Source organism: Camelus bactrianus, chromosome 24, assembly GCF_048773025.1.
Source record: "Camelus bactrianus isolate YW-2024 breed Bactrian camel chromosome 24, ASM4877302v1, whole genome shotgun sequence".
NCBI lineage: Eukaryota > Metazoa > Chordata > Mammalia > Artiodactyla > Camelidae > Camelus > Camelus bactrianus.
Window position 1 is genome coordinate 4,155,194 of NC_133562.1, and position 24,194 is coordinate 4,179,387.

A 24,194-nucleotide genomic window follows, 5' to 3' on the forward strand; every position below is an offset into this window, starting at 1 on the left:
CCTACCTGGCTGTAACTGGCCATGGTTATTCCTTTCCCATTATGGCAGCTGGTCACATCAGAAAGGCCAGGCTGGTGCCCACGTGGTCCCAGCCCCCTCCAGTCAGGAGAGACGCCTGGGAGAAAGGTTGAGTGAAGACTGAAGTGAGGAGCAGGTACCTGTGGATTTTTTCAATTGTCTCAACAAAAGTTTTTTCTATACTAGCTTTTCTTTAGTCATTTTGTGTTCTTTTTAAAGATGCAGTTTTGAAAAATTATTTTTGAGTTAGAGAACTTTAAAAAAAATCCCTGCCAATAACATTAGATTAGAACAAATTGAATATGTGAATTTGTATTTTGATCAGAATAGAATTTTTGCCAAGACAGATATATATATATATATACATATATACACACACACACACACGTTTCACATATAAAGAACAGAATTCTTCTCTGTGCAGTTTGTTTCCTACAGACCTAAACTGTTGTTTTATTTATTTTGGACTACAAAAATCACTGGTTGAATATTTAGACTAAATTTTTGAATGACAAACTCTGAAACACGTTCTAAGGCTTCCCCCTCCCCCACCCCCGGAAATCATCTTTCAGGTCTTTCCTTCAAAAGGAATGACTTTCTTTAAATGACTATGAAAATTTTTATGTGTTTTAAGTCACCACAAATTGGGGAGTCCATTTGCACTAACGACTTTGGTCCAACAGCTGCCTGCCACCCTCCAAAGACCTGAGGCACAACTTACTTTGTGTGTGCCATCTACCTCTCTGCGATGGCAGAAAAGCACTAGGCTGGTGGCTAGTCCCTCTGTTAGCAACCATAGGAGGAGTTATAAACGGCCACCATCCTGCAAATTTAGTCTTCACCCCTTAGCCAGGGTCCATTCAGGCTTCTACCATCTCAAATCTATTTATTCCAGCTTAAACTGGCTCCCAACCCTCACCCCATCAACAGTGCTAGCCTATGAGATGGCCCTGTACGACAAACAGGATGTTTGGCTCATCTACCACTGAAGTAAGTTTTTTTCTCCTCGTGATGTTGCCGTCAAAAGACTAAAAAAGTTTAAGCAAATTCCACTGCAATCTCATAAAGCAGGTGCCTGTCTCATAACCTATGCTGCCTTACCTGCGCTTCCATCCCACACTGGGACCCAGTCCTGCTATGGCGAGGAAGTTGACTGTCAATCACGGGGGGGGGGGGGGGGGGGGAGCCAGCAGCCCCAGATGTAAAAGAGGTGGAATCCTGCAAAAAAAGACAAAAAAAAAGATAAGGTTAAGCTAGGGAAGCCTTTTGCTTCACAAATGAGCACTTGCTGACTCTTGCTTGCATTTCATTTGTATGTAGACAAACATCTTAAAATGAAACATTACAGTAACTTTTCTCCTTAGAATACATTATTACAGCAAATAATAATTAATGCCCAACCATATGCCCTCTTTGGGCATTAATTTGTCTATTTTCCAATATTTAAGAAATGTAGCCTAACACTGTATTACTTACAGTAATCCACTTGATACTAGGGACTGCTAAATGTCTAGTAGTGTTTAATAATGGAAAAAGAGAAACGTACCGGCAATTTACAAAGTGCTTTTCTGTTGAGAAACTCAAGTATCTTTAAATTATGGCTATGCTTTCAAAGGAAGAAAGTACAGAAGTGACTGTAACTGGTGTGTTAGGTCAATCAAAGCAAGCCAGGCCAAAAAACTACTTCTGTCTCAGGGTAGGAGTTTGGCCACTGCTTTGTTTTATGTGATAATTGCCTTACTCCATTTTATATAACTTAAAAGACAATAATTTCATCTGTAGGAATAAACGGCTTTAGCCGAAGCTGTTGCCTTTTTGGTAAAATACTTAACTCATTATCAGATCAGTTCATATTTTTAACTGTCAGGACGCAGATAGGCACTGTGGTAGGTGGAAGGGATTAAGCTATGAACGAGACAATTCCAGAGCACAGGGTTTTGCAGTAGTGTTGTTGATATAGGCACATATCATTTCAATACGATGGGAGAATTATGAGTTATGATGTGGACCCTGCAGCTGAATCTTGAGAAATGAGGAAAATGTCAGCTGGGTGAGAAAAATCTGGGAAAGGTCTATCAAACAGTGCAACCAGCCTGAGCAACTGCATGGAGGCAAAACACAATTTAACTAGCTAGACTGTCCTAACATAAATTTGCCTCTTCCCCAGTATCTGCATAATTGCAGACAAAGTGAGGTGTTCGTTTAAAACAAAAACAAAAACAAAGCTATCTTTCTATCTATGGGTGGATAGTCATATATGTCCTTTTTAAAAAAATTTATTTATTTTTAATTCATTTTTTATTTTATTTAAATTTTGTTGGGGGGAGGTAATTAGGTTTATGTATGTATGTTTGTATTTTAATGGCAGTACTGGGGATTGAAGTCAGGACCTCATGCATGTTAAGTATGTGCTCTACCACTGAGCTCTACCCTCCCCCCAGACATCTCCTTTTATAAGTAGTAGAAGCATTTTTGGTATGAAGATTAAGGTGATTTGGGCATTAAGATACTCAAAATATATATTCTCTTCCATTAGATATTTATTAGGTATTTAATTATGCCCCATTTATAATTGACCTTGACTAGTAAGATTTCTTAACTGTGAAGTTTCAGTACATGGAACTGACCATATTCTCATTGGACCTAACCTGTCTTTATGAGTAAGAATTATTCTTGCTGAGTCATATATCACTTTAACCTAATCATTTAGTGTAAATATTCAAGCTCTCAAAATCATTTCTCAGGTGTGGAATAAAGAGATGAGACTGAGTGGGGAACCTGCCACTTGGCAATGCTGTTGTGTATGTTTCAGGCATGATGGAGAACATTGCGTTGATCCCCGTTCTGTGAGGTTGGGAACAGCATGAACTCACTTGGGGGCTATTTTATCAGGCTATAGGGCATCTGTACAGAATCTAGACATAACAACCTAATGGATTTCTATGTTAGTTTGCAACATCATTTATATCGCAAAAATAACTGATCTTTGTTAATAAAGCATCCCATTCCATTTTTTTCCCACATCTATGGTCACAGCAAAATGAAAGATCACTTAAGGCCTAGCTGTCCTGTTGCAAGTAAGTACACAATAAGTCTAGGTATACCTGAAGGACTGGCACCAAAAGACTATGCTTTTAAATTTCTAAGTAGCCAGTCATTTTGGGATATTAGCTGAAACCAGATTCAGCCAGAATAATGGTTTGACACTATGTAAATGAAGCCTGCTACTTTATTTACATAAAGCTGCAAACTAAGATATACAAAAAAAACCCCTACTTCTTTCAATACAAACATTGATTAAAGTAAAAAAAAAAAAGTATTATTCTTTCTTTTAATTTCCCACATTTTGATTTCTTCAGAATCTTATTGGTGCATAAACAATCAAGGCGAAAACATAAAATCTGTTTATTCTTTTTTCTAATCCATCAAAGTGAAAATTTTGCAAAAGCACTTTCCATTACAGATGACATTCAACAGATATGATCCACTGCAGTTTAATTATCAGAGCCACCAAATAAGTCTTTCATACAGATATATTTATTGGTAAGAAATTTAAAATTTGGAAATATTGGGAGATGAAGGGCTATAATTAATATGGCATGGTAAACAATGTCAGGAAGAAAACGGAATTCTTGATAGAGTAAGAAAATTCAAAAGACTAATTTAGTGACCTAAATGCTAATCCTTCTGGTTATATAACCACACATCTCAATGTGTTCTGAGCACAAAATATGACTTCAGTGCTCGCACATTTGATTGTACAATTTCTTCCATTTATATTTCTAATTCCATGTCAGCTTTATGCCTCAGAGCATTTCTTGATTTATTAATCTTGCTTGAAATTACTATTTTGGAAAGAAGATGAATGCATTTATAATAATAGTCATAATAATAACTTCTATAATAATAATAATAATAATGATGATGATGATGATGATAATAATAGGCTTAAAGGAGCCCCAAGAGTAATCTGAGTACTTTACTAATAATATAGTAATTGTTTGTGCCCAATTTTTTTTAAATCTTCTGAAATAGAGTAAACTCAATGCTTTCTTGAAACATGCTGCCAAAACACAATGAAAGTGCCTGTCTGCAGCCTTCTCCTTTCTTAATCCCATGGATGCTGGACACTTAATTTTTATAACTTCCTTTTATTTTTAGGGTATATTCTAAGTCGAGATTTGGGGTTGAATGCTTTTCTAAGATTTCTTTTATTATAAAATGAATGGAAAAGAAATTTAATAATGTTATAACTGCTTGAAAAAAAATGCCAGTTTTGCTTAAGTCAATGGCAGTTAAACATAACACAAATAATTTGAACAGAGCATCTGGTTAGCCTGTAAGGATGAATCATCTTCAATGGAAGTACCAAATAATTGTTTAAAAAAAAAAAAAAGAAAATGATATGAAAAGAAAAGATTTCTTTCAGGCATGATTAGGGCCATGAGTAAAAATAATCCAAGTTGATGTGTGGCAATTCCTAGTGCAGCATAATTTTAGAAAATTATTTAGCAATTGTATAAATGTGACATGCCTGAAAAATGTTAATTAAACTGGTTTACACAATGGTTGAGATGTGTAATTATTTAGCCATACTCCCACAGTCATTTGGAAAGGAGATTAAGTTCCCATTCTAAGAGGCTGTTTTGGATTCTCAGCCCTGGAGCTGGTGGTTGAATGCAAAGCCTTTTCTATCCCCTGAAAATGATTCTCTTCCAGAGAGTCCCAGTCCTGCCTCATTCGTCTCTGATTTCATTTACCCGTTTAAGAAGAACAGCTTCAACAGCAACGCAAATCTACACTGCAAAGCTTTCTCTCTGTCACAATATCGTGCAAGACACTTCATTCGTGGAAGACAGAGGGATAAGATATTAGGCCGGTTTCAGAATGAATCATCCAGCCATTGTGTCGTTTGATTTATAAGTGCTCCACACAATCAATCTTCAAGGCAGAGGAAGGGGAGACAGTTGAGAAGTTGAGCCAGAGGGCCTCTTAAAATCTAGGGCATTTTTACCATAATATCCTAAAACTGATGTGAGTGCCTGAGATTGGTGTTGGGACCTGGAATGATAGATTTGGGAATCAGACTGTTGAAATGAAAATTAGGATTGATGACAGAAGTATCCAGCTGGAGGATACCGGGGGTTCTGAGTTGCAGAAGTTACAGATGAAAGATCTCAGAGGCGTTCACAGGGGCACCAGTGGTACCACTGAAACATGAAGCAAGGGCATCTGTGCAACTCAGTACTTTATCCTGTGCTCTACGAACAAAAATAGCAGAGTAAGAAAACCCTTGCTTCAAGCAGGTAATAATAGTTCTTATGACATAGACTACAACCTTCAGAAAATCCAATACCAAAACTTAACTTCTATGTCATAGAACTCTGTCTTAGTCCAGGCTTAGGAATAAAGGAGTGCATATTTATGGTAGCAAAGCAGAAATGTAAGACTCCATGGTCACTTTGCATATTATGTTTTGATTTTCATATCAAGTAGTTTATATTCTCATTATGCATACTATAGTCGACATTGTGACCCTAAGTGAAGCCCTGTTCTAGAACCAAGTGGGCTTAATGAAACTAGGGAAAAAAGCCCTGGAAGTAAAACCAAACAATGTCAACTTTACAGGCACTGGAACTGACTTCAGACCAAATTTACATAATTAAATTAAAATAAAATAAGAATAATTCATTATGCAACTAAGTTGCTTAGTTTGAATATACAGGATTTTTCCACCTACACTCTAATTAGAAAATTCAGAGATGGTCAATATAATTTTGAAACAGCTTATGTTTGTGCCACTTGGGAGCATTTTTAAGGGAAGATTTGCTATGGAGAGTATTCAAAGAACTCAAAAGTGTAACATCATAAACATTCATTGGTAGAGATCACACACTTGAACTTGCCTTTCTCCAGTTTAGTCTTCCTAGAACTAGTCTATGAACTTCTCGAATTTCAAGGCAGACTATAAGCCTTATTCACAAAGCAAGCAAAACACAGCAATAGCAATGGAAAGTTTTATCTTATTACACTATTTTATGCCTAGGGCAGCTCATTTCAAGAGCATCATTAATTTTCACTTCATTTCTGGTTTTAAATAGACCACAGTAAAGGGTTCAATCCTGGGTCTCATTGGCATCAACATGGTGGGAATGTTACCATTGTCAAAGGACAGAGCATTTGATTGAGGTTAAAAAACAATCCATCCTGCTCTATCTTCACGTGAACACCTACATTGATCGTTGTGGAACCTTCCCTGAACCTTGCTGTGCCGGAAGGCTAGAGTTCTGGTGAGCAATTCCAAAACCATTTGAATCAGAAGAGTCAGTCTTTAAAACATATCAACACCCTATTTTCAGACTGCTTTGTGTAAAAGCCACTTTCTCCTGCTTTTATCCCTAGGTGACTCAGATCCCTTCCCATTTTTCTGTTTGGTGAGCTACAATTTCCGATTTCCCTGCATCTTGCTCCCCCTACTGTTGAGTAGATGAATGTGCTCCCAAAAGTAAAAACAAATGCCCTGTTTCAAGGTATTGTATGCTTTTTTCTATCCAATGAATGTCCTCCCTGGCTGCCCCTCTCCCCCTGGTCAAAATGGGAGGCAATTCAGATAAGTGTTTCTCTCTGTCACTCCTAGGCCCATCAATGGCATAAGCTCACTCCGCGTTCTCTCTGAATTCCTTTTTGCAGCTGAGCTCACATCCTGAAAATTTTAACAGAAGTCCATTGCAAGGGTCACTGCCAATTTTTCTGGACCAGTAGTACCAATGCCAATCACATGCCCTCCTACTGTCCCTTTTATGTGTCCATTTACCCAGCAAACATTTATCATAAACCTTTTAGTTTTCAGACCTTGTGCTGAACACTGAAAATATTAAAAGGAACCCCTTCTTGCCCTTGGAATATCACTCTGGTGGCAGACACTGATATGTAAACAAATCATTTTAACGTGTGACAAGTGAGATGAATCATAGTTGTTAGGAACATGAATTTTCAGCTCTGAGCTAAATATAAAAATTTTCTCACCTGCAACACAGGATGACAACGGTATGTACCACAGAGGGTTTTGTGAGGAATAAATGGTATAAGGCATGTAAGGCCCTGTGTCTAACATACAGCTGGTGATTAATAAATACCAGCTACTATGACTGGCATTATGATCACCAGCAATTGTCCAGGTTTCCTGAAGCAGGTCCTCCTCTCTATCACTCCCTACTCAAAATGCCTTCATCTGGTTGGACAAAGCATTTTCAACCTGTCAAGGTCCACTCAGAAAGGAGAGGTCTTAAAGGTTACGGGACAAGGAACCTAGGGCAGAAATGGGACCTGCATGTTGGAGGAGTTGCTGGGGGAAGTGAAAGGCCAGGAAGGCACTCGGACTATCAGCAAAGGAGTCCCCGACCTGAGAAGCCAAGCATGTCTAGCCACCAAAATGGGACAGCATACTGAAGACTCCTGGGGGTGCTGTGGGCAGCTGCGCTCTGGTCTACCACTGCCCACGTGGGCCTACTACCAGCGTCTGGGGCTGGGCCTTGAGCTCCTGCTGCTCCAAATGGTCATCAGTCAGGAAGATCTGGGGGTGCGGAGGCGAGGGTAAAGGTGAGCTGGACCCTACTGGCGCCTCTGCACCTGCTGCAACCTCATCTAACCTTGCAGGAGGAACCACAGCTACTCTGCCTCCTCCACGTGCAAACTGATCTTTAGACCAACTCCCCACTCAGAATTCCCAGGGCAGTACATTCTGGAAAAATAGATGCAACTTAACCAAGCTGACACAGTTGAAAAAAAAAAAAACCACCAGAGCCCATCTGTCATCGATTTGGCATCCAGATACACCCCATGAACCATATTTAACTTCCAAATAAAGACGTAAGAAAAACATCCTTCTACCTGACATGATACAACTATGTCTTATACAACAGAAAATACACTCTCTGTAAGAGGGGAGATAAATTCAGTGTATTCTTCTGAGTGATATTTATGCCACTTGCACCTAAGTCACACCTAGACCCCTGTCCTCCTGTCGCCATCAGGATCTCCTGCAAGCCAGATGACATCCCTGCCTCCACTGTGTAGCAGTAAACCAATCTTCCTTTGACAGCCAGACTTCACCACTTCAGCGAGTACATTAACTCTGCCTGCAGCTTCCCAGGCACAAATAGCCCAAAGATGCCCCATGACAATCTCATCCTCCAGCTAATGTAACCCACAGTACGTCTCTTGGTGGAAACGTGCCTCCTTTGGGAATGAAGATCTTTAGACCAGCAGAGCTCCAAACTGAAGTCTAACAGAAGCAAACATTTCACTGGTAAGTCATTAGGCGCAGTGGTGAGAGGAAGCACTCCCACGTATTTCCACCCTGCGTGAACCCCGGCTGTGGGAGAAGCACCCACACAGGCTGACCACTGGCTCAGAGAAAATACCCCATTCTGGAGAATATTACCCCAGCCCTGCAGTGTTGCCACATTGCTGGTGCTGTGACGTGGGCTTCAAAAGGCTGTCCCATCAGGTCACTTGTCTAGACGACTGAAACTGAGGAGTCTGGGGTGCACCAGCTCACTGTCACACTACGACTTGCCATCAAATTAGTTACACGTCAGAATCAAAACTGCACGGAAGGCCACGATGGTGAGAGGCATCCTGAAAGCCCATGGATGGCGGTTTGGGCGGGAGCAGCTCCAACAAGGCAGGCAAATTCCTATGTACACCTGTTCCAGTAAGAATAAGGCGCTGCCCTTCCAGTGACGAACTAACTGGTTTAGTGTAATCAACCTGCCACCAGGCTAGGGGCTCACTGTTGTCTGCTGCCCTGATCACTCTGTTCATGAGCCCTTTGGGCAACAGCAAAGGTGGCTGGAGAAAGACGATGACTGAAATGCACAAACCGGGTCATCTTGTCCACCTGATGGTCAAACTCCTCCTACTCGTCCTCAGTGAGCAGCAGCAGCAGCTCTAGAGGTGGGCCCAGCAAGGGCCCATCACCCAGGTGATGGTGATGCCCCTTCAAGTCTGAGAACCACTACCCTAGACCCTACCACTCAGCCTGGCCCTCACCTTTCTCATACGCCCTCCTGTGGTTCTAAGGAGGCTCCCGTGGATGAAGAAACAGTCATTCTAATTGGCGGGAACATCAAGGACAAAGCTGCACATATATATACCTCCTTGGGGGTGGTCAGGGAAGCCAGGGAGGGGAGGGGAACAGTCAGACAAAACTCTCTGGGGAGAGACTGTCATCAGAGTCACCTAAATTCTCATTATTCCCATCCCATGATAAAGGATTTCAGGATTGTGCACTTCATTCCTGCCTTACTTCTTCAAGCTTAAAAACCAGAGGTTCATCATAGCCCCTGTGGGTGACTTTCTTCATCTTTTTTAATTGTCCAGAAATGCTTCTTTTAATATTGTTCATAAGAACAAGGATCTCAAATGGCCATCCCAGCAGAACAGCTGCACATGGTGTTTCACATGCATTCAGTGGCATGTTAGGTTGTAGTGAAAAGAAATGGATCTCTAGCCACATACGTCAAGGGGGACTAATCCTAGACGCAGTGTGGACGAGGGCAATCAGGCACAGAGGCACCTATGACGTGACTCTACAGTTCAGAGCAAGCACGCGGACCGAAGTATACATAGGGATACATGTTCCGGTGTGGAAACTACAGAGGAAAGAAAGGGGATGATTAGGAGAGGCTTACAGTTACCACTGGGAGAAAGGGTGACGTTTAGGAGCTTCTGGTATGATCTGGCTGAATGTCAGGGGCTGGTGGTCTGAGCCCTCTAATATGCTGGTTCTGGTGACATGTGCTCAAGTGGCCGAAGGTTAGACTCTTTAGCCACTTGAAAAACTAGGAACTCAAAACTGAAGCCCATGCTTTGTTTAAAGATTAGGGTCCTAGTCTGCCTAGAGATCTTTAAATGTTAAATTATTTTCAATCAATCTATTCTCCTTGGCACTGGGTCCTTGAGTTCTCCAAGTTTTATAAGAGGTATATGGCTTCTGAGGAGCAAGCCTTATTCCTTTTAATAGTGCACATATAAATCAAAGATCTAATGTGACCTTCGATTTTCAGGGCTTACAGCTGGGGTGCATGGCAAGTGGGTACAGTATACAACCCCTGAGAAGGTAACAAACACCTGCCTGATGATTTCAATAGCTCTCTAGCCCATAGAGCTTAAGGACCTAAATCCACATGTTACTAAAAATTAAGTTTTAAATCATATACACCAGACCTTTTGAAAACCAAGGCAAATAATACCATTACCCCGCATTGAGGAAAACCAGAAATGAGCAAATATTGCATGGACAGAATTGCAAACCTTGATTAGGAAATAATTCTAGGCACAAGGAAGCAGGCATCTGAACCAACAGGAAGAGGTGGTGAGGGGTGAAGGGAAAATAGAGGAACCAGGGAAAAAAGACTGCAGCTTCCAAAGGAAGTTCTTATTTGCTGTGACTACTTCTACAGCGGCTACATTTCCGCTGTGTTGTGATTATTTATAGACGTCAAAAGAGGCTCTCTTTTTCATGTGCAGGTTCCAATTAAAATCTGGCAGCACTTCATCAGGGCTGTGAAGGCAATGCTGGAACTGTGTTAGCGTCACATAACTCATGCAACCTGGCTCCAGTTCCCAAAATCAGTGACAAAGAAACTTTGAGAGCCCTTTATTTATAAGGGAAGCGGTGAAAGGGCTGCTCCGCGGGACGGAGTATCTTGGCAGTCTTCCTGGTGGTTTTCACTACTGGCGGCTCCATATGTCCAGTTCCATAAGCAGAAAGTTCTACCAATATTATGTTTCTTCTTTACTGAGCAAAGTGTATTTTCTATGGAATATGAATTTCCTCTCAGCATCTCACAGTTCAGTGATGCCTGGCAACATCAAAGAGCCGAGACGACAAAATGGGATGCTTTCTGAACATAAAGATGCTGGTCCTTCAGTTTCTTTCAAGAAATAATGGTGTCAGCAACACCTCTCAACTGACATTAGCATCATCACAGACAGCCCTGCTGAGCTGGAAAAAGCTGGCTTGTTAAAGTGTGGGCATAGAGGCCACCTTCCAACCAGAGATGCACCCAGCATTTGGAGATGTTACGATTTCCAATTATTTTGTAATGATTACTGCATCTCTGATATTAGGGGAAGGGAACAATGAAGAAAAAACTGAAAATTAATCATTGCTTGGGAAGGAATGATTGTTGAAATAGTAAAGAGTTGCCATAAAAAAATATTCTTCCACAAATATTACCCCCAAACAGTGTGACTTAAGAGTCACAGGTGGTAGGTCTTTTATGTGTGTGAACAAAAATGAAGTTAACTCAAATCCCAGTGAATTGTAAAATGCTTCTCTCACTCCCACTCACACATGGAACCTCTTTTCCCTTGTCGTTTGCAGTGGCCCCACCAGCTTTCCTGGCTCCATAGAGGCGGGCAGAGTTGGTGGGTGTGACTGTGGGAAACAAAACAAAACAAAAGCAAAGCAGACTGCTTCCTAATGCTTGTGAGCGTCCACACATGGTGATGCCCGTCGTGCTGCTCAGCAGAGGGGTACACAGTCCACCAGCACACTGGCAGGTGAATTTGTTGTTCAGGCCAAGTGAGTCAGCCCAATTGGGGTATTAATTTATACAAGCAGATCTGAGTCAGTGTTTCCCTAAGAAAGCAGGTGCTAATACCAAGAAACAGAACCCATCTTAAAAAAAAAAGAAATCAGCACCTGGAGCAGATCAGTGGTTCTGTCCTGGGGAGATTTTGTCTCCTTTAGGGACATCTGGCAATGCTTGGGGGATGTTTCTGGTTGTCACAGCCGGGGTGTGAGTGTGCTCCTGGCATGTAGTCATTAGAGGCCAGGGGTGCTGCAACCACCCTACAATGCACAGGACACCCTCTCCCCTTCTCCCCACCCAACTCAACAAAGAATTAATTGTCTCACAATATCAATTAGTCCCCGGGACAAGAAATGCTGCGATATATTAAATGTTCTGCTACTTCTTCCATCAAGAGATGGAGTCTGTTTTCCCACTGTGGCTGGCCTGGACCAACTGAATGTAGTGAAAGTCATGTTCACTTTCCAGAGCTAAGCTGTCAACAGGCCTTTAAGCTGTGCTCCCTGAGACCATCTGCCAGGTCATTTCAGAATGCTGCCCTGAGACCATCATGCCAGGAGGAAGCCCAAGATGAAAGATCAATTAGATAGAAAGCCCCATCTTCCCCAGCTGCACCCACAAGGGCAGTGGACGAGCACCTCGCCACCCGACAGCGTGCTGAGAGAGGGCTGGTATGCTGCGCAGCAAGAGGTAGCTAATTTGGGGATGGTCAGAGCTTACTTTCCCCAGTGTTCTTCACACAGTGGTCTGTCAGATCTTTACGATAAACCTACAGAAAGTAGTCCCAGAAAGTACAGCATCTAATGCTATTGCTCCTTTGCCTTCGATGATAAAACCAAACCAATGAAATTCTGTGGGGACTTCTGGGGAAACCACTCTTCACTAGTGAAAACATTCTAACTACCAGCTACTGTTCTTTCATTCTTCTGGGCTGACGCTCTAGCCTTCTTTAGCCCCTGGACAGCTCACCATTCCACCCTTAACTTTAGTACCAGAAGAAACTCACAAGCGTCAGCGCCCTCTGGTGTCAGGCAGGAAACCATACAGTTCCTAAGAAAAACATTTTATCAGGCACAGCCGTTGAAGAAAATCAGAAGCTACAGATACACAGAAGAAACAAAATTAAAATACGTAAACAACCTGCAGTCCTCAATGGTGGCGACTTGTGTATATCTTCACAGAATTTTCTGATCTATTCTGTTATTTACAAAAATGGAAGTAGGCTGTATATGCTGTCTTGTTAACTGTTTACTTAATATACTATGAATGCACTTTAATGCAAATAAAGTTAATTCTATGCCATTTTAATTGCTTATACAATTGAATGGTATTTAATATGCAATAGTAGTAAAACTATGTAACATTAATTAAGCGCTTACTGTCTGCCAGGAAAACCATCACCACCACCACTAACTCAAAAAGACAACCACACCTCCACGTTCACTGCAGCGTTATTTACAATAGCCAAGATACGGAGACAATCTAAGTATCCACCAATGGATGAACGGGTAAAGAAGATGTGGTACGTGTACACACATATGGAATAGATATTACAGCCATAAAAAAGAGTGAAATCATGCCATTTAGGACAACATGGATGGCCCTCAACAGCATTATGCTAATAAGTCAGACAGACAAAGACAAATACATTATCATTCTTATATGGGAGCCTTAAAAATAAAGCCCATAGATACAGAGAAGATTGGTGACTGTCAAAGGCGAGGGTGAGAGGGGAGAAATGGGCAAAGGGGGTCAAAATGTAAAGAGAAAAAAGAATGGTGCATTACTGAGCAGCAACAACAAAACAGCAATTGTTTAAAAAATACTTGCAATGCATAAGCACAAAGGGTCTTAAAAAAAAAGCACAAAGGGTCTTGTTCTGTGTAAATTTCATGAACAGATTTGCCTTATAAATTATAATGTTATACCAGCATTGAGTATTGCACGTTATTCTAGCTTTGTCTTTTTGTTCAAAAAGTATATCAAAAATATACAAACATATAGATACTTCAAGCAATTTTATAAGCCTGAGTAACGCTGCAGAAAATACTGACACTTAAATACAACGCATTTTCTTAAATAACAACAGCTTTAAGAAATACTCACTTTGAACTTTGTATCAGCATCACTGAAACTAGACAGAATTTTAAATCATAAAATGAACTACCAATTATAGACAGGAAATTAATTTTAAAGAGCAATGTCTGATTCTACTAAGTTTATCTTTAAAAAACAGAATGTTATATTACATAACTTTGTAGACATCAACTGTGATTCCATATCAACATTCAAATACTAATTTGATCTGTGTAGTGTTCCATTTTAAGAACTTATAAGCCATGCTGCAAAATTTATGTACTATTTTCCTTGCTAAAAAATTGAATTCACCATTACTCCAGATATTCCAACCCCCAACTGCAACTCTTCTTCCCACCTTCCTGAGGTAACCAATATCCTTCTATTTTAATCATTAACTCGCTTTTCTTTTAGTTTTACCATCTATGCATGTATGCTTTAACGTACTGTTTAGTCTTGGTTTATTGAACTTATAAAAATGCAATCACGTGGAATGGATTCCTCTGTGAATCTGATTCTTGGAAGCATACACCACTATGTTCTAAAGATCACACGTGGTATTGTGTGAGGCCATCATTTACTCAGTTTCAGCTGCACACGTACAGCCCTTTCTGCAACTGTACCGAAAGTTATCCATTGTGTTGACTGACAGACGTTTGCATGACCTGCAGTACCTGTTTGTGCTGTATTTATATATCCATTCACTCAATTGTGCTAGTATGATCGATGCTTCTATGCATGCATCTCCCAGCGCATGTGTACAGGGTTCTCTGGTAGAATTGCAGCATACGCCCTGCTTTTCCAGGCCGGGCCAAACTGTTGTCCAAAACAGTTATTCAAATATACACGCCCATTACAATGCTCCACACCCTCAAAATACTGGGCATATGGCTTCAAACTTTTTTGCCAAACTGAAGACTGAGAAATAAAGTAATATTGGGATATTAATTCTGAGTTGCCTAGTTAATAATAAGGTTGAGTATCTTGCCATTTGCATACGGTCTTTTGTATTACCTTTTTGGTGGAATGCCTGTTCACGTCTGTAGGCAGGAATGAGCATCTGAATAACCCTTTTTGTCTATTATGTACAAAGCAAATTCATAATCCCAGTCTGTGGGTGGTATTTTCACTCACTTTTTGATGTCTTTTCATAAACATAAGTTCCTAATTTTAATAAGTCAAATTTGTCAAAGCCTGTTCAGTTTTATTAGTGGTTATAAGAATATCCAGATTTTCTGTTTCTTCTAGGATCGTGAGATAAGTTGTATTTTTAAAGCTAATCTATTCCATCTAAATTTTCAAATTAATGGGCTTAAAATTGGCGACAGTAATTCCTAACTTTAGATACTTTAGAGACTTACTAGGTAAGCCCACCTTTCATCCTAATATCTTATCTTCTCACTCCTTGATTAACCTTTACAGAGGCTTGTCTGTTTTATTCATCTTTTTTAAAGAACCTTACTTTTGGCATTAATTCTCTCCTTTGTGACTGTTTTCTGTTTCATTAATGGCTGGTTTTATTTTTATGATTACCTTCCTTCATTAGATTTCCTTTGGGATTAATTTGCTGTTTTTGTTTGTTTTTGTTTCTTATGTTGGATGCTTAGTGCCTTCATTTTAACCCTTTTCCTTTTAAATGAAAGCATTAAAGGTTATAAATTTCCCTGTTAGTATCATAATAACATTTCACAATTTCTGACACATAGTATTTTGCTCCTTCCTTGATGCGTGAGTTATTTAAAACTTTTCAGTATTTCCAAAAACATGGAATTCTTTTAGTTTTGCTGTTATTCTTAACTTAGTTGCATTTTGATCAGAGAATATGTTTTCTGTGACAGCAGTCCTGTTTCTGCTGAGGTAACTTTATGGCTTCACAGATGATCAATGTCTGAAAATGTTCCCAAGTGTTTGGAAGAACGTGCACTCTTCAATCACTGCATGCAGGACCGCACTCATTTAAGCTTGCTCACTGCACTGTTTAAATACCATCACTCCTTCTGTCTGCTTGAACTTTTAATTTCTGGGAGGAATGTGTTAAAATCTACATGTATTTGTTTTTGCCTGCAGTTCTATTTTTAAAAATTAATTTATGCTATTACAATTTTAGCATTTCATGTCTTCCTGATGAATGGAACTTTTTAGCATTTTGAAGTGAATCCCTAACACTAATAATGCTTCTTGCTTTAAGTCTTTTATCAGATATTAACAAGCTATGTCAACTATCCTCTGGCGTATTTGATTAAAATTTAATCTTTTCAGTTGATAATTATCTGGTATATCTTTATCTATCCTCTGTTAATCTTTGCATTGTTGTGTTTTTGGTGTAAACAGACTATGGTTAGAATTGTAAAAATCTATTAAAGTGTATTTTTAGTATTTCTGTTAGTGAGGGTTTTGGCTAGTAAACCTGGGAAACTGTCAGTTTCTGTTTATTTTGCGCTTTATTTTGCGCTTTATTTTGCCTTCAGTTTTGAAAAATGTTCCGAGTGCAGAATTCCAGATGATCAGTTCTCACCACCCAAAAGCTATTATTCCACTGTATTCTGGCTCCCATTGCTGTGCTTGAGAAATCAGCGTTAGTCTAATAGCTGGTTCTTTGTAGGTTTTTGTTTTCTCTCTGGCTTCCATAAAAAGTCTTTTGGGGGGGGGTATTCTGAAGTTTTGTTATGTATTTTAGATTTTTTTAAATTATGTATATTGTTTTTCACTGAGTTTCCTGGATCCGACATTTTCTCCCCCTATTTTGTCTCTGCTTGATTTTTTTTTCTTCTGAAACCTTGATTGAATATGTTGAATCTCACTCAAGGCTTCTTTATCTTAACCTCTCTTTTGTATTTTGTGCCGACTTCTGGATAATGTTTTCGAACTATCTTCTCATTTGCTAATTTTTTCAGCAGTGTACTTTGTTTAATGTGTCCAAGTTTTAAATTTTTAATCATTAAATCTTTCAGTTTTGAAGTCTGTTCAGTTCTCTTTCTAATCCGCATGGTAGGTTCTGTTCTCTGTTCATCTTTCAATCTTCAATTTCCTTAAGCATATTAAAGTTACCGTGTAACCAGGGTATGGCGCTCCAGTATCTGCGGTCTTTGTGAGTCTCTTTCCATTGTTTGTTGATTCTGTGGTTTCATCCACAAGCTGAAAGCTGCTTACTTGCCCTTGAACAGCATCGGTAGGAACTCTCAGGTTTGATGTGAAGTTACATTCTTCCAGAGCATTTTTTTCCTTCTGCCTCTGCTGCCTGAGTGTACTGCCAAGTGTCTTGTTCTAAGCAATCTATTTGCAGTCTCCCTGGAACATACTGGCAACATGAATTTGGACCAAAAGATGTTATGAAGATAAGCTTACAGACATGAATCCTCAGAGACCTCCTCTTCACCCAGGACCAGGGGCGTTTCTGGCTTCTTCTGTGGTGTAGGTTTATTTCATACTAACCTTGACACCAAGGGTGTAGTTTTGCAGGATCACAGATTTACGCAGAGGGCTCCGGTTAGATTCTCCTACCTTGGGCAGGCCCTGGAATCTCATGCATAACCTGTGCAGTGGCCAAAGTAGGGAGGATACAAGTTCTTTAGGCTCAGCAGAAACCCTCAGGGTGATAGCTGACTGTGAAAGCTGCCTCCTTCCTGGGCTCTGTTTCCACTCAACTTTTGGGATCTATGGATTTCTTAATCTTATACACCATGTCATTTTGCATGCATTTAAATGATTTATTTCCATTTTGTCCCAAATTTTATCCATTTGTATAGAGAGGGTCATTCCAGATATCAGATCTTTCATAGAGCTAGGAGCAGAAACCCTAGACTTGTTCCAAATCTCTTACTTGGTGTGTCTTCTGTTTGTCCTGCTTTTCAATGATTCTTCTCTCATTTCTTTTGCCTTTTTCTTCTTTCGAATTGTTTTGTTTTTAGTCTTCTTTTTTCCCCCCTGTATTCATTTGTGAGTCACTGTTTCCACTCTTAGTGTTTATCCTCAAAATGTCACCATGCATCACTATCTCAACCTTCTCCCTGAATAATAACAGGAACTTAGAAGACCAGATCTAATCATCGCCCTCCAATTCATGTGGTATTTTTAAAATCAGTATTTTAGCTCATTATTTAACCCCACAATTTAGGTATTTTAGCATCATACAGAAAATATTCATTTAGATTTACCCATGTACTTATCAGTTTTTTTAACTAAGCAGTTCTTCCTGAAGCACCTTCTGGGGTGATTTTCCTTTCACCTTGAAATACACATTTTAGGAATCCTCTTGATAAAATACTGCTGCTCATAAACTGTTTTTGTGTATAGGAAAGTATGTCTTTCTTTACCCAAGTTTTTAAAAGAAAAGTTTGCACTATAAACAGTTCTGAGTTGGCAGTTATTTTCTTCTCAGCATTTTGAAGATCTTATTACCTGGTCTTTTACTTCTGTTACTTCTGACAAGATCTCTGCAGTCAAATTGTTTTTCTCTTCCCTCCTTTCTGTTCTGTTCATTTTCTCCTCAAATACTAAATTTATGTGGGGCCTCCCACTCTGTCTCGTGTGTGTGTGTGTGTGTGTGTGTGTGTGTGTGTGTGTGTGTGTGTGTGTGTGTGTGTGTGTGTGTGTAGTGCCTGCATTCTGGGTAATTCTGACATACATTTATGTGTTTTCTTTTCCCTTTTTTTACCAGGAGGTTCAGGGCTTACTCTTTAAATTCAAGAATAATATTAACTCTTCATTTCTGTAATATATGCTGTTTAGATTATTTCAAGAATTATAATTTTCATTTCACCTGCATGCTACTTTTGATAATCCTTTGTTCCTATTTTTTTTTAAACCCATATTTTATAGCCATGGTTCCTTCCTATGCCAAATCTGACCACTCCACTAATCGGAGGTGTTTATGCAGGAGGTGGAGTGTCTAGACTGACTGTTTTGCTAATTTGTAGATGGTAGTTTGTTTCCTTGGGCATATGGTATTTCACTTACATTTCACTTCACTTAACTATCTCTGACCACATAATCCGTGAGAGTTCTGACTCCTTGGGACGCTTTTCCAGACAGAGAAGGTGCCTACAGGAACTCCTAACAATCTCCAAGTTTGTCTGTTCCATTCATTGAGCGTTGAAGGCTTAAATTCCAAATCTGCTGCTGGTGTGGGCATTTGCTGACAGGAAGAACCCAGATCTAGAGGTTTGCCTATGATCAAGGCCATTTTCAGCCCACTGCTGTCACTTTTTTGTTGTTGTGTGGGATTTTTGTTTTTTTCTGCATGTTTTGGCTACTGAAAATGCCTCTTGTTTACATTTGAGCTCAGCAGTGCTGGAACATGCGTGCTTATTTTAATCTATTCCAAAGCCAGCAGTACTTCAGCTAGCCCACCCCTCACCTCACCCCACCTCATGTCTGGTCGGCCACAGATCTGGACTTTGGAAGTCCAATAAAAGATAATTATTATTATTAACGATTCAGAAAACACAGCTTCTCAATCATGTGGTAGCATGGAGTCCATTCCTGGTGTGCTGAGAAAATCATAAACCGCATTCAAAGAAACTGACAACTATAATTGATTGCTACTGGTTACATAGGTTTTTTTGAATCAGCATTTTAAAAATTGGAGTTAGGTTTACATAATGCAAACCTATTTTGATGCAGCTGTCATTTCAGATTCAGATGACAGGATTTGGTTCAGAAGCAGCAGCACACACTTTGTTCAACAGCGTTGGGCTGATGGCCTTACAACACTGCTTCCTGGGGCAACTGTCTGCTGCCTGTTCGCATCAGAATTCGCATTTAGCCTGAAGCAGAAATGATCTTTCTGACTCCACATTTCTTTCCTTCCTCTCTCCTCCCCTCCCTTTTCTCCTCTTGCTAGCTAACAAAATTCTATCTGGATCCTCAGCTTAAACTCCAAAGGAGCATAAACCATTAGAATGAAGGGGTTCTTGTCCAAGAATCTTGGGCCCTTGATATCCGAAATTTCCAGGACAGGAAAGAATAAGCCTTTTCAGGAGGAACTGGAAGGGTCAGTAGCATTCTCCAGGTGTTAGAATAAGCAGTCTGTCTGATGTCCTCGTAATACGTGCTCTGCCATTTTCACTCCTCTCAGATATGAATTATTAAAGACTCTTATTGTTCCTCTGTAAGTCCTGTATATCATGCAGAACTCATCTGGATAAAAATGGGGAAAAAAGGAAAAGCTGGAAGTAGCAAAAAATAATGCATCTGGAACTTAACGATGCTTGCCAACAGTAAAATCATTTCTTATACTTCTGTACAAAAACGTTTTTCCCCATTTCATTTCCAACTTGTGCAAAAGGTAATTACCCTTCAGAGACACCTAGGGAAAGGCCATGAGAATGTCTGATAATTTTTAATGCGTTTGCCTCTACACTTTTCTTTTGACACTCCACTAAGTAGAGCACACCGGCCATGAAACATCAGCAGAGGATAGCTTCGTTAAATAGCAACCACGGTTTTCTGCCTCCCCAGGTGTTTGTCCTACACAAAACCCTCAGACAGTGGACGTGTCCAGGAGGGCAACCAAACCCAGAGCCACAAATGCTCCTTGCAAAAGTCAGCCGGTTGATCTGCTGCCAGTTCCCTGGGAGGAGTTAACCACTTGCTGCTTATCCAGCTTGAACAACTGTCCTGATGACATCTCTAAAGATGATTGTCGTGGAAGCTTACGGCGGTATATTTGTGGATTAGAAACAATCTTCAAGGTTTGTAAAATTTATTGGTCCAACAGTCAATAATTCAAAAGGAAAGAAAAAGTAGGACGTATCATAAGCTTTATATTCCTTTCCCCCAAATCCATTCCTTTGCTTTGACATATATAATGGAAATACAAAATTTTAACCTGTTCTACATTCACTTTGGAATTTTCTCCTATAATTTTAAAGATCCCTTGAAAAGTCTCTGGAATCACTGGTTTTCCTTTTAGTGCCATCTGCTGGTCTAGATATTCTGACTGGGTCCTGGTTTGTAAGCTTCCATACACTTAGATTTTTAAAGCAATGAAAAAAGTCTTCACTCAGAAATTTTGTGAAAGGGTTTTTACTCCACACATAGCTGATATTTGTCATATTTGCATTCATAGATCTTTATGACTTAACTCCCAAAGCAATAATTACCACGACATCTTATCATTCATATGTCTATTCAGAATAATCTGTTATATCACTTTATATTGTATGTTATTATAATGTATTAAGGCTGACAGGTTGACATTCCTATTTCCCTTGATAGTTATGAAATTTTGGAAAGTTAACATTAATGTTTAATTATATAATCTCTAAGAAGCAAGTCTGAAATCTATAGGATAAAACATTTGATTACTTGAACATTTCATATGTCTTTAAGTGAGCTCTTCTCAACCTCTGAAAATAACATTTACATTTATTTCAAACATTATCCAACAGGTGGATTTTGAACTGGTGAGTCTTGTTTCCAAGTATCTAGTTATACAGATACTTGCAACTAGTATCTAAGTATTAATCATCTCTAATTATCAGCAATTTTCCCCTCTGGTTGTCTGCAGTCTATGATTGATGCCTTCCAATATTCCAAATGTTCATGACTTCCATTTACTGTATTGTTTTGAATAGATTTCTACCCACGATTTGTAATCCAGGTGGCTTTCGAACAAAGGGCATTTCTCCACCTTTGCACTTGTGTGCAGCGCTGAAAGATGCCCCCACTGAGTTTGGTTCAACTGTCAGAAGTTCGGGTCTTGGCTTGGAGCAGAGCCTCTCCCTCAGTAGTGAAGATCTCATTTGAAGTAACACCTCACCTATGAATTTCCTTCTTTCAGTCTCAACTGTAGCAATATTGTCATTTGGCTCTTCATCACCCTCTGCTACATAGGACATAGAGCAGCAGCACCTACTGACATTTCTGGCTTCCGGGACCGGGTTGAGATGCACTTTGGCATCCGTATCTTTCAAACAATCTATCTTTATGGTATTCTATGATCTTGCTGTATGCTCCTAGGAGCTAGATATATGGAATATTCACAGTGAGAGCACCCAATCCCTGCTGCTGCTTGTGCCTGGAGCACAGAGCACTTTCACTGATGATTACTGCCCAGAAAGCTCTACCATCATAGTCTTTATATGGAGCTGAACAAATCTTTCTATAGCCGTGGAATATGGGAAAAGTTATTTAATGCTAATTAAAAGTAGACAAGAGTCATTTAATTAATAAGATTAAAGCATGACGGAAAAAAATCTGTACATAGACAGACTAAAATTAAGCAAAAGTTTAAAAAAATAATGTTTTTAGAAGTGCTTTCCCTAAGCCAAGGTTTCTCAAACTCAATACAACTGATATTTTGGGCTAAATAATTCTGTTGTTTAGGTGGAGGCGGGGGGCCACCCTGTGCATTGTGGGATGTTTAGCACTGTCCCTGGCCTCCACCCACTGGATGCCAGAACTTCACCTTGCTATGTTGTGACAACCAAGAATACCTCTAGACATGGCCATGTGTCCCTTGCTGGGGCAGAACTGCGCCTGTTGAGAACCACAGTCATTACATATGAATGTTAATAAAACACTAAAATACGAGCCATTAGCCAGAAGTCCAGGTGGGTTTACTTAGCCTGCAAATAACCTCACTGTAAGAGAAATGTCAAAGGAATTCAAACATGACACAAAAGCACAGAACTTAAAACTGGAGAGGAATATGAAAATAATTCTTCCAGGAATGGAGAACTGGGCTGTAGCCCACGATCATGGACTGCAGATGTTCTCCCAGCAAAGCATGGGGCCTGAACACAGGACTCATCAGTCAGATATTCCAACAGAGATGTTCCCAAGTACATAGTTTTTATTTTACAGGAAACGAGGTCATTGGTCACTGGAAGTAGCTAACTCCTTTCAGAACCACCCATTTGCTGGACAGATTCTGGATGGAAAAGGAGGAGAGTCTCCGGTGGGCTCTGTGGTCAGGTTCTTGGCCGTGGGCCTTCTGAAGGGACCCTCACCGAGCGCCTGCCTATCCACTTCCTGGAAGCAGAGGCCCTCAGGCACAAAGCACCCATAAAGCGTCCATCAAGCTAGAGACTACGACAGTTCTGCCCCAGCCTTCAGCCTGATTCCAATTAAGCTTGGGGGTCATAAATCCTTTTTAGTCCTGAGGAAGCTTTCCTAATGGGCGTGTTAATAATGGTACTCTTATAACAAGGTTTCCTTGGCTTCATGGAGTTGGACATGCCATGAGCTAAATCATGCCCCTGAAACACAAAGACCTATACGATAAAAATCTAATACAACACAGACAATTCTGAAACAGAAGTGTAAGTCAAACCCAAACCCTTGTGTTACCAGAGGGATCACACGTTAGACAGCCATTCAGGCTGGACCACAGCCACCACTTCAAGTACACCCGGCTCTAAATGTTGAGCTCATGGGATCAGTCTTGCCCCTCCTGGTGAGTGAAGACCACATCCGAAACCACGGCTGACCAGGCTTCGCTGACCCTCTAGGTATGACACTAGCTGGATCCATCCAAGTGGCTCTTGGCTACCAGTGCTTTCTGCATAGTTACGTCCTAACTCTTACTGGCACAGGGGCTCCCAGGTGAGAGGGATTCTCCTCTGCTCCAATTCTTCTCAAAACTAAGCCTAGGGAAATTCACACATAAGAAGTTAGCTTTCCTGGAAGGAACCCAAGAAATTGTAAATGCTTAATAGAAGATATCGGGAAATTCTAATTGAAATAAAAGCCACAACAGTAACACAAAGAAATGTGATTTAAAAGAAAAGTAATCAATATATTATATCCTGGCTTAGAGGACAAACAGAACATCCAAAGTTATCTTGGAATACAAACAAACAAACAAACAAAGAGGAGAGGGAGGCCATACAGCAAGTGTTTCCATTTCTTTCTAATTGTACCTGGGCTCAAGACATGCCTTAGCCAGCAGACAGGCCATTTCACACCCCTCTGGGGGTGTACAGGAGGTGCCACCACATCTTCTGTGTAGGACAACCGAATTTGAACAATCTGTGTCAGTGACCTTGCCATCTCTTCCACGCCTAAGTGCTCTGTTCTTTGCCTACTTTGTTCTTTGTCTAACTTACTAATAACTACACTCATTCACTCACTGAGTGAGGATTTTAGGTTTATGAACATGGTTGGGCCTCTCTCTTAAACAATGAGACACTCAGTAACCACTTACTGAAAGTGCATAGATCTACTTGTAAGTTCAGTGCATCCCAGGAGAATTGTGAGACTCGCTGTATCAGCCTGCTGGGCCCAGGACAAAGCTCCCAGAGCAGGCGGCCGCTAAACAAAGGATTTCCTCACAGCCTGGGGGTGAGAAGCCTAAAATGGAGGTGCAGGCAGAACTGGTTTATCCTGAGCTCACTCTCCTGGGCTTGTAGACAGCTGGCTTCTCCCTCTGCGCACACACAGGCCTATGCTCAGATTCTGTCCTTCTGTAAGGACACCAGTCATATTGGATTAAGGCCCACCTTAAACACATCATTTTACTTTAATTATCTTTTTTAAGAACTTTTCTTCAAA

The 24,194-nt window shown here is 40.2% G+C and overlaps 1 long non-coding RNA gene across 1 annotated transcript in view; it reads right to left on the bottom strand.

The window, feature by feature from the left end:
* The window catches only part of LOC105071420 (uncharacterized), a 97,600-nt gene that overhangs the window by 64,829 nt on the left and 8,577 nt on the right, over window positions 1-24,194 (bottom strand). Inside the window, exons 2-3 of the long non-coding RNA XR_012502089.1 lie at window positions 1,120-1,236; window positions 6-115 (exon numbers count right to left, since the gene is read on the bottom strand). This is a non-coding gene — a long non-coding RNA (uncharacterized LOC105071420). The remainder of the gene's footprint in view (window positions 1-5; window positions 116-1,119; window positions 1,237-24,194) is intronic.